Source organism: Salvelinus sp. IW2-2015, unplaced genomic scaffold, assembly GCF_002910315.2.
Source record: "Salvelinus sp. IW2-2015 unplaced genomic scaffold, ASM291031v2 Un_scaffold1221, whole genome shotgun sequence".
NCBI lineage: Eukaryota > Metazoa > Chordata > Actinopteri > Salmoniformes > Salmonidae > Salvelinus > Salvelinus sp. IW2-2015.
The window spans coordinates 3,682-13,655 of record NW_019942785.1 but is presented as its reverse complement, the minus strand read 5'-3'; positions in this window follow the sequence as shown (position 1 = coordinate 13,655).

Below are 9,974 nucleotides of genomic sequence, written 5' to 3'. Positions count from 1 at the left end.
CACATGTGGGCGGCTCCACGCTGCAGACGGAGCACCACGTCTTTGTGGGTTTCTCGTCTGTCTGCGGCAGGAACTCCCAGAGGAAAGAGCCTTTATCGCCATCCGTTCCTTTAACTAACACACACACACACACACACACACACACACACCACACACACACACACCACACACCACACACACACACACACACAACCAACACCACACACACACACCACACACACACACACACACACACACACACACACACACACACACACACACACACACACACACACACACCCACACCCGCAGGGCGCAAGTGGCATCCAGATGCAATCTGTGTCTCTCTGTCTCTGTCTCTTTCTGTCTCTGCTTGCATTCTCTACACGTCTGATAGTGTACAGCTACAGGAAGTAGGGCCCCGTTGAATAGTGAAAATATAGATACATCCAAACCAATAGCTCCCTTAACTCTCCCAATACCCTGAGACCCCCAGAGCAGTCAGCCAGCCAGCCGAGTCTGACTGAACTGAGACCCCCAGAGCAGAGCCAGCCAGCCAGCCGAGTCTGACTGAACTGAGAGCCCCAGAGCAGAGCAGCCAGCCAGCCGAGTCTGACTGAACTGAGAGCCCCAGAGCAGAGCAGCCAGCCGAGTCTGACTGAACTGAGACCCCCAGAGCAGCCAGCTTTGTCTCTGACTGAATCATAAGTAACATCTCATACTGTTTGCTCAAAAAGCCATAATAGTGTAATTAAAGTCCCATCCAAACAAACTACTCCTCCCCTCTTCCTTCACYATTGTTTCCCCTCGTCCCTCCACCACTCCCTCTCCCTCCTCTCTCTACATGACTCACAGCTCCAGCAGCCCAAAGCCAGCCAGGGTATTAGGCCTAGTAGCCGACCCGCAGATCTGCCCAGATCCCTCGTCAGCATGCGTGGACACACACAGCACAAATCCACAACAAACCCTTTATCCTCTTAGACCTGTGTCTCTGTCTCACCAACTCTCCCTCCTTTCCATCGCTCTTCCTCTGCTCCTTTCTCCCTCTCTCTCTCTCCCCCTCTCTCTCTCTCGCTCTGATCAGCAGATAGCTACATAACTCCAGATGGCCAGCTCAGGATATGCCTCTCTTAGTAAGAGACGTCTATTACGAGGTACGTCACTGCACTGCATGGTGAGCCATTACAGAGGGTTTCATCAGACCAGTTGCTAGTTATGACATAACATATAGCCTAGCCTTGTTGCTAGTTATGACCTAACATATAGCCTAGCTCTGTTAGTTATTTACTACGTATTACTTAACATTACCTAGCCATGTTACTAGTTATTACATAACATATAGCCTAGCCCTGTTGCTAGTTATGACATAACATATAGCCTAGCCTAGCCCTGTTGCTAGTTATGACATAACTAGCAACAGGGCTAGGCTAGGCTATATGTTATGTCATAACTAGCAACAGGGCTAGGCTAGGCTATATGTTATGTCATAACTAGCAACAGGTCTAGGCTATATGTTATGTCATAACTAGCAACAGGGCTAGGCTAGGCTATATGTTATGTCATAACTAGCAACAGGGCTAGGCTATATGTTATGACATAACATATAGCCTAGCCTAGACCTATTGCTTGTTATTACATAACATATAGCCTAGACCTCTTGCTTGTTATTACATAACATATAGCCTAGACCTCTTGCTAGTAATGACATAACATATAGCCTAGCCCTGTTACTAGTTATGACATAACATATAGCCTAGCCTTGTTGCTAGTTATGACATAACATATAGCCTAGCCTAGCCATGTTACTAGTTATTACATAACATATAGCCTAGCCGTTACTAGTTATTACATAACATGTAGCCTAGCCTTGTTGCTAGTTATTACATAAGATGTGCCTAGGCGTAGCCTGTGTTGCTAGTTATTACATAAGTGTGCACAGACTACTGTTGCCATTTATAACTAAACAGTGTGGAATTGAGAAGACTAAAATGATGAATTTTATTACAAAAGTCTGCTCTCAGGTTGTATGATGGCAATTTTGCCATATATCCGAAGTTATGAAGATGATCAGAGGAATTGCAATTATTTTGCAAAATCCCTCTTTGCCATGCAAGATTACGAATCCCCAAAAACATTTCCATTGCAATTTCAGCCTGCCACAACAAGGACGAGCTGACAGATCATGTTCAGTGATTATCTGTCGCTTACACAGGTGTGAGTGTTGACGAGGACAAGGCTTGAGATCACTCTGGTCATGATGATTGGAGTTTCGAATAACAGACTGGAAGCTTCAAAAAGAGGGTGTTGCTATGGAATCATTGTTTCTTTGCGCTCGTGTCAAACATGGTTATCCTGCAAAGGAACACGTGCCGTCATCATTGCTTGCACAAAAAGGGCTTCACAGGCAAGGATATTGCACCTAAGTCAACCATTTATTGGATCATCAAGAACTTCAAGGAGAGCGATTCAATTGTTGTGAAAGAAGGCTTCAGGGCCGCCAAGAAAGTCCAGCAAGTGCCAGGACCGTCTCTTAAATTTGATTCGGCTATGCTATGGCTTCCAGTTGAAGCTCGCATCCGCTACAAGACCATGGTGCTTGCCTACGGAGCTGTGAGGGAACGGCACCTCCGTACCTTCAGGCTCTGATCAGGCCCTACACCCAAACAAGGCACTGCGTTCAACACCTCTGGCTGCTCGCCTCCCTACCTCTGAGGAAGTACAGTTCCCGCTCAGGCCCAGTCAAAACTGTTCGCTGCTCTGGCACCCAATGGTGGAACAAACTCCCTCACGACGCCAGGTCAGCGGAGTCAATCACCACTTCCGGAGACACCTGAAACCCCACCTCTTTAAGGAATACCTAGATAGGATAAAGTAATCCTTCTAAACCCCCCCCCCCCTTAAAAGAGTTAGATGCACTATTGTAAAGTGGTTGTTCCACTGGATATCATAAGGTGATTGCACCAATTTGTAGTCGCTCTGGATAAGAGCGTCTGCTAAATGACTTAAATGTAAATGTAAATGTAATGGTCCTGTGTCATGCCAAACAGTAGCATCCGAGACATTCATGTGTGGGGTTGCTTCTCAGCCAAGGGAGTGGGCTCACTCACAACTTTGCCTAAGACACCAGCCATGAATAAAGAATGGTACCAACACATCCTCCGAGAGCAACTTCTCCCAACCATCCAGGAACAGTTTGGTGACGAACAATGCCTTTTCCAGCATGATGGGAGCACCTTGCCATAAGGCAAAAGTGATAACTAAGTGGCTCGGGGAACAAAACCATCGATATTTTGGGTCCATGGCCAGAAACTCCCAGACCTTAATCCATTGAGAACTTGTAGTCAATCCTCAAGAGGCGGGTGGACAAACAAAACCCCACAAAATTCTGACTTAACATATAGCCTAGACGTGTTACTTGTTACCCTAGCCTAGACCAGGTATTACTTAACATACAGCCTAGACTTGTTACTAATTACCCCTAGCCTAGACCAGGTATTCCTTAACATATAGCCTAGACGTGTTACTTGTTCCCCTAGCCTAGACCAGGTATTACTTAACATATAGCCAGACTTGTTACTTGTTACCCTCGCCTAGACCAGGTAATTACTTAACATATAGCCTAGACTTGTTACTTGTTACCCCTAGCCTAGCACGTTACTTAACATATAGCCTAGACCAGTATTACTTAACATATAGCCTAGACTTGTTACTGCTTACCAGCCTAGACCAGGTATTCATTAACATATAGCTAGACTTGTTACTGTTACCCCTAGCCTAGCCAGGTATTACTTAACATATAGCCTAGACTTGTTACTATTTACCCCTAGCCTAGACCAGGTATTACTTAACATTAGCCCTAGACTTGTTACTTGTTACCACCTAGCCTAGACCAGGTATTACTTAACATATAGCCTAGACGTGTTACTTGTTCCCTAGCCTAGACCAGGTATTACTTAACATACAGCCTAGACTTGTTACTTGTTTACCCCTAGCCTAGACCAGGTATTACTTAACATATAGCCTAGACCTACTACTACCACCCGTCACTGTATAACAACAGTAGGTCCCAGTCACTGTGACCTGACTCTGCCTGTCTGTTTAGTCCTAACAAGGGAGCTGCTTGATGTTGTTGTGGTCTGTTTTCTCCAACAGCAGATAAAAGAAGCGTGTGCCACAACAGGCTGAACACAACACGATAACCAGGCTGGTCTWTAGGCGTGTCTGCTGTCACAGTGTAAAGTTGATCAAATCTTACGCTCCAGGGGCCTATAGCTGGGATGTATTACTGACCTGGAGCCAGATCCACTGTCACTGACTGAACACACATCATTTAACACWAACAAACCAGGAAGTCCCAGAAATACTGGCGACAACAGCATCCTGTCTGTTAACACACWAACAGCAGTTCATTCAACTGAGATTACATAGAGACACTTATCAACAATCTGCTCAAAAAAACTACACATGGGATTCAGGAGAAAAGAGGAAGGGAAAACACAGAGGGAGAGAGAAAGAAAGAGGGAGGGGCAAGCGATACAGGAAAGGAAAAAGACAGGAAGGAGAGATGGAGCAAAACAAGAGGAACATAATGTGAGACACAGGGTGACAGAGGGAGAGAGAGAGGCCAGTCTCTTGATCAGCTGTGCTGGTACCAGACCTTGTGGTATACTGAGCCCGTTAAACCAGAAAGACGTGTTTCACACCACTTGGCTTTTCAAGGTCGGAGCTGGCCTGCTTCCCTCTCTCCCTATTCCCCCTCCCTATCTGGCTCTCTCTCCCCTCCAGCCTGCCTGCCTCCCACCCTCTCTCCTCCAGCCTCCCTCCCACCCTCTCTCCTCCAGCCTGCCTCCATCCCACCCTCGCGCTCTCCTCCAGCCTGCGTCCCTCCCTCCCAGGCAGAGAATCCAGTCCCATGGGACTACCTACCTAGTGCATCTTTGTACTGTACACCTCTCTCACTGTCTCTCTCACTCACTCATTCTCCTTCGCTCTTGTTCCCTCTCCCTCGTTTATTCTCCCTGCCTCTTTCTACCTCAGAGAATAACAGCATCTTCCTCTCCTGGTCTCAGAGAATAACAGCATCCTCCTCTCCTGGTCTCAGAGAATAACAGCAGCATCCTCTCCCGGTCTCAGAGAAAAAAGCAGCTCTCTCCGGTCTCAGAGAATAGACAGGGCACTCTCCCCGTCTCGAGAAAACAGCAGCTCTCTGCAGGGAATAACAGCACCTCCTCTCCCGGTCTCAGGGAATAACAGCACCTCCTCTCGCCGGTCTTAGTAATGCACTCCTCGGTAGGGAATAACAGCACCTCTCTTCACGTCTCAGAGAATCAACAGCATCCTCCTCTCCGCGTGGAGGAGAATAAAGCAGCCTCCTCTCGCGGTGGAGGAGAAATAACAAGCAGCCTCCTCCGACCGTGGAGAGAATAAACAGCAGCTCCTCTCACCGGTGGAGGAAAAAGCAGCCTCTCACCGGTCTCAAGAATAAAGCAGCTCCTCTCCGGTCTCATGAGAATAACAGAGCCTCCTCTCCCGGTCTCAGAGAAACAGCATCGTCCTCTCTCCGGTCCTAGAGAATACAGCATCCTCCTCGTCCGGTCTCAGAGAATAACAGCATCCTCCTCTCCCGGTCCATCAGAGATAAAGCATCCCTCTCCCGGTCTCAGACGAATAACAGCTCCTCCTCTCCGGTGAGAGGATTCCAACGCAATCCTCCTCTCCGGTGGAGGAGAATAACAACGCAGCTCCTCTCCCGAGTCTCAGAGAATCAACAGCATCTCGCTCGTCTCCGGTCCTCAGAAGAATAACCAGCATCCTCCTCTCGCGGTCTCACGAGAATAACAGCATCCTCCTCTCCCGGTCGTCAGGGAATAAAAGCATCCTCCTCTCCCGGTCTCAGGGAATAACAGCATCCTCCTCTCCCGGTCTCAGAGAATACACAGCTCCTCCCTCTCCCGGTCTCCGGGAATAACAGCAACCTGCCTCTCCCGGTCTCAATGGAATAACAGCCATCCCCTCGTCCGTCTCAGAGAAATAACAGCATCTCCTCATCCCGGTTCAAGACGAATAACAGTCAACTCTCTCTCCCCTGGTGGAGGAGATTAACAGGCAACCTCCTCTCCCGGTGGAGGAGAAATAAGCAGCAGCCTCCTCCTCGCCGGTCTCAGAAATAAACAGCATCCTGCCTCGTTCCCGTCTCCAGAGAAGTAACAGCATCTCCTCTCCCGGTCCTCAGAGAATAAGCACATCCTCCTCTCCCGGTCTCAGGGAATACAGCATCTCCGTCTAGGAAATACGCATACTCTCTCCCGTCTCAGGGAATAAGCTAGCATCCTCCTCTTCCGGTCTCCAGGGAATTAACAGCATCCTCCTCTCCCGGTCTCAGGGATAACAGCATCCTCCTCTCCCGGTCTCGAATACAGGATTGCCTCAGTCTAGAATAACAACCCCCTCCTCCGGTGGAGGAGAATAACAGCAGCCCCCCTTCGTGGCCAGATCGACCAATTAGGTCAGAGAATAACAGCAATCCTATCTCCTCCGTCTCAGAGAATAACAGCATCCCTCCTCTCCCGGTCCCTCAGGGAAAAAGCATACTCTCTCCCGGTCTCAGGGAATAACAGCAGACTCCTCTCCCGGTCTCCAGAGAATAACAGCAGACTCCTCTCCCGGTCTCAGCAGTAATAACAGCAGACCTCCTCTCCGGTCTCAGAAGGAATAACAGCACCCCCTCGTCCTAGGGTACGCATTCTCTCTCCGGTCTCAGAGAAATAACAGCACGCCTCCTCTCACGGTCTCAGGGAATAACAGCAGACTCCTCTCCCGGTCTCAGAGAATAACAGCATCTCCTCTCCACCGGTCTCAGACGAAATAACAGCAGGCTCACCTCTCCCGGTGTCAGGGAATAACAGGCAGACTCCTCTCTCACGGATCTCAGAGAATAACAGCATCCTCCTCTCGCCGGTCTCAGGGAATAACAGCATCCATCCTCTCTCGCGTTCAGGGAACTAACAGCAGCCCCTCTCCGTCTCAGAGAAAACAGCCTCCTCCTCTCCCGGTCTCAGGGGAATAACATGCAAACCTCTCTCCCAGTCTCAGGGAATAACAGCTCCTCCTCTCCCGGTCTCAGGGAATAACAGCATCCTCCTCTTCCCGGTGGAGGAGAATAACAGCAGCCTCCTCTCCCGGTCCTCCAGAGAATAACAGCAATCCTACTCTCCCGGTCTCAGGAATAACAGACATCCCTCCGTCTCCCGGTGGAGGAAGAATGAAGCAGTTGCCTCCTTCCCGGTCTCAGAGAATAACCCAGCATCCTCCTCTCCCGGTGGAGGAGTAATAACAGCAATTCTCCTCTCTCCGGTGGAGGAGAAATAACCCGGCCTCTCCGTGGAGGTACAGACTCTCTTCGGTCTTCAGGAATACGTCTCTCCGGTAAGAGAGAAAGCGTTTAAGAACACAGCGCCTCCTCTCCCGGTCTCAGAGAATAATCAGCACCTCCTCTCCGGATTAGGAGAATAACAGCAGCCTCCCTCTCCCGGTGCAGGAAGTAACAAGCAGCCTCCTCCCCCGCGGTTAAGTAGAATAGACGCATCCTCCCTCTTCCGGTCTCAGAAGAATAACAGCAGCCCTCCTCTCGCCGGTCTCAGGGAATAACAGCAGTCCTCCTCTCTGCCGGTTCAGAGAATAACCTATCTCCTCTCCCGGTGGAGAGACGATCGTCTCTCACGGTGAGAGTAAACCGCAGCCTCCTCTTCCGCGTCTAGGAATAACAGGCGATCCTCTCTCCCGGTCTCGAGAGAATACAGCCATTCCTCCTCTCCGGTCTAGGGAGGAATAACAGCATCCTCTCTCCCGGTGGACTCAGGAATAACAGGCAGCCTCACTCTTCCCGGTCTCAAGAAATAACAGCAGTTCCCTCTCCCGGTCTAGGGAATACAGCAGCATCTCTCTCCCGGTTCAGGGAAGAATAAAACAAAAAAGCATCTGCCTCTCCCGGCTCTCCAGATAAGCTCTCCCTTTCCCCGGTCTCAGGGAATAACACACCTCCTCTCCCGTGAGAGACGATAACACGCCACCTCCCGGTTGGAATACAATCTCTCTTCCCTCAGAGATCAACCCTCTCTATCCGTCTCAGAGATAACACTATTTCTCCTCGCCGCCGCTCTCAGGAATACACCCTCTCCCGTGATAAGATGGCTCTCGCTTTCCCATGCACTTTCCGTCAGACCATAGTCAAATGCACCGTTAATCGCATGACGGCAGTCCTACAAGTGCAGCACTCTTACGACCAAGCCCTAGTCCATATATAGTGCAGTACTTTTGACAGAGATAGATACTTCTTCCCCCCCCCGCCACTCGTTTTCCCTTCATCTCTCCATCTTTCTTCTCCATCTCTCTCACCTTTCAGGCAGGGACTAGGGAGGGACCTCCACTGTGCCTCACCTGCTGAGGCTGGGCTGAGGCTGGCTGGCTGGCTAACGCAGTATTGGGAGGGTGTAAGGTGAGAGATTCCATCACCCAATGAAAAGGAGAGTGATTGGAATGACTGATGTAAGAACTGGATACCGAAAGTCTTTATTTCATATCGTGGGGTTCCAGCTCTGAATGCTGATTGGCTGACAAGCTGTGTATATCAGATGCGTATACCACTGGCGCTTTTTTCGTTCCTTTTTTTTTTTTTAGACATACTACTGTATTTTCTATCTCTACATTAGCTTCGTCTGTGGATAGACTAGGTGTCAGGCTACCTCACATAGACAATCTACCGAGCGCTTGCACTCCCTCCTCCCCGTCGTGTTCGCTCGTTTGATTGTGTGTTGTGCTCAAGTTTATTTGCCTTTGTGATTGCTGGGTTGGCACCGTGTAGAGTTACTTCTCCAAGTAAGTTTCGTAACATCCACCAACAGGGCTTGTAGGGGCTGTTCTCTTCTATTGTTGTTTTCACTCCACAACGGCAGGTCGTTGCGTACGAACAGCCCTTAGCTGTGGTATATTGGCATATACTACAAATGCCCCATATGGTGCCGCTATTGCTATCTTCACTATTGACACCTTGGTTGTACCATTACCACACCCCTCCCTTTCAGATGGTCATTGGCTCTATGTGGTCAGATTCATAGGACAGGGACTTATGTTCGCCTTGTTTGGCGATGTGGGTCAATACCCGACCTCTGCAATAGACCCTCGATTACTTGTCGTTGCCGTCAGCCACAGAAGTTCGTGCTTCGCTTGGATTTAGAGACCTTGGTGGCCCTTTTTAGAAAACACCCCTCACTCTACGTGGCCCTCACTTGCTAATTCAATCAAAAAAACTGGCATTTATCTTTCACCCAATCAAACTCAACAACCCCAGTTAGAGATTGGTAAACAGAATCTGTTCTTCTGGGGTATTCAATTGGGTTGATACGCTCTCCGGCCCAGGGTCTGGGGGGTGTGTGGATTCAATGCATTCAAAAAGGAGCAATTCAGCATTGTGACAGTGTTTGCCTAGGGAATGTATTTTTTCTAGTGAGTGTATCCCACGGCACGAGTTTGCTCTGAGAACGGAGATGATGGCTGCTGAAGCTCAACAAACTTCGATAAGCAACCCCCACCTCATTTACTCATCAGAACCTAACCACGGGTTAGAAGATTTGCGAAAACAGGAATCTGTTCTGCTAACTAGAGGGCATGAGCCTCACTCTGCGCGCGGTTGAAACGCAGGCGAAGAAGTCAATTGTGACAGCCATGTATCAACAAGAGACAGCAAGCCGCAGCCTTGAACAAAGGAATGCTGCTGAAGCCCAACTCGAAGCCCAGACCAGCGCCCAGTACGCCCTAGAACCAGCCTACAGAACCAGCCCCAGGAGGCCAAGGTCTCACCACCCAGCCAAACAGCAGGCACAGGTCCCAAGGCGATGCTCTGTGCTGTGGATGACTCATAGCCTCCACAGAGCACGCAATCACAACCGACCAAGAGACCTAAACCACGTCCAGGCCAGATCAACTCTACACAGACCAAG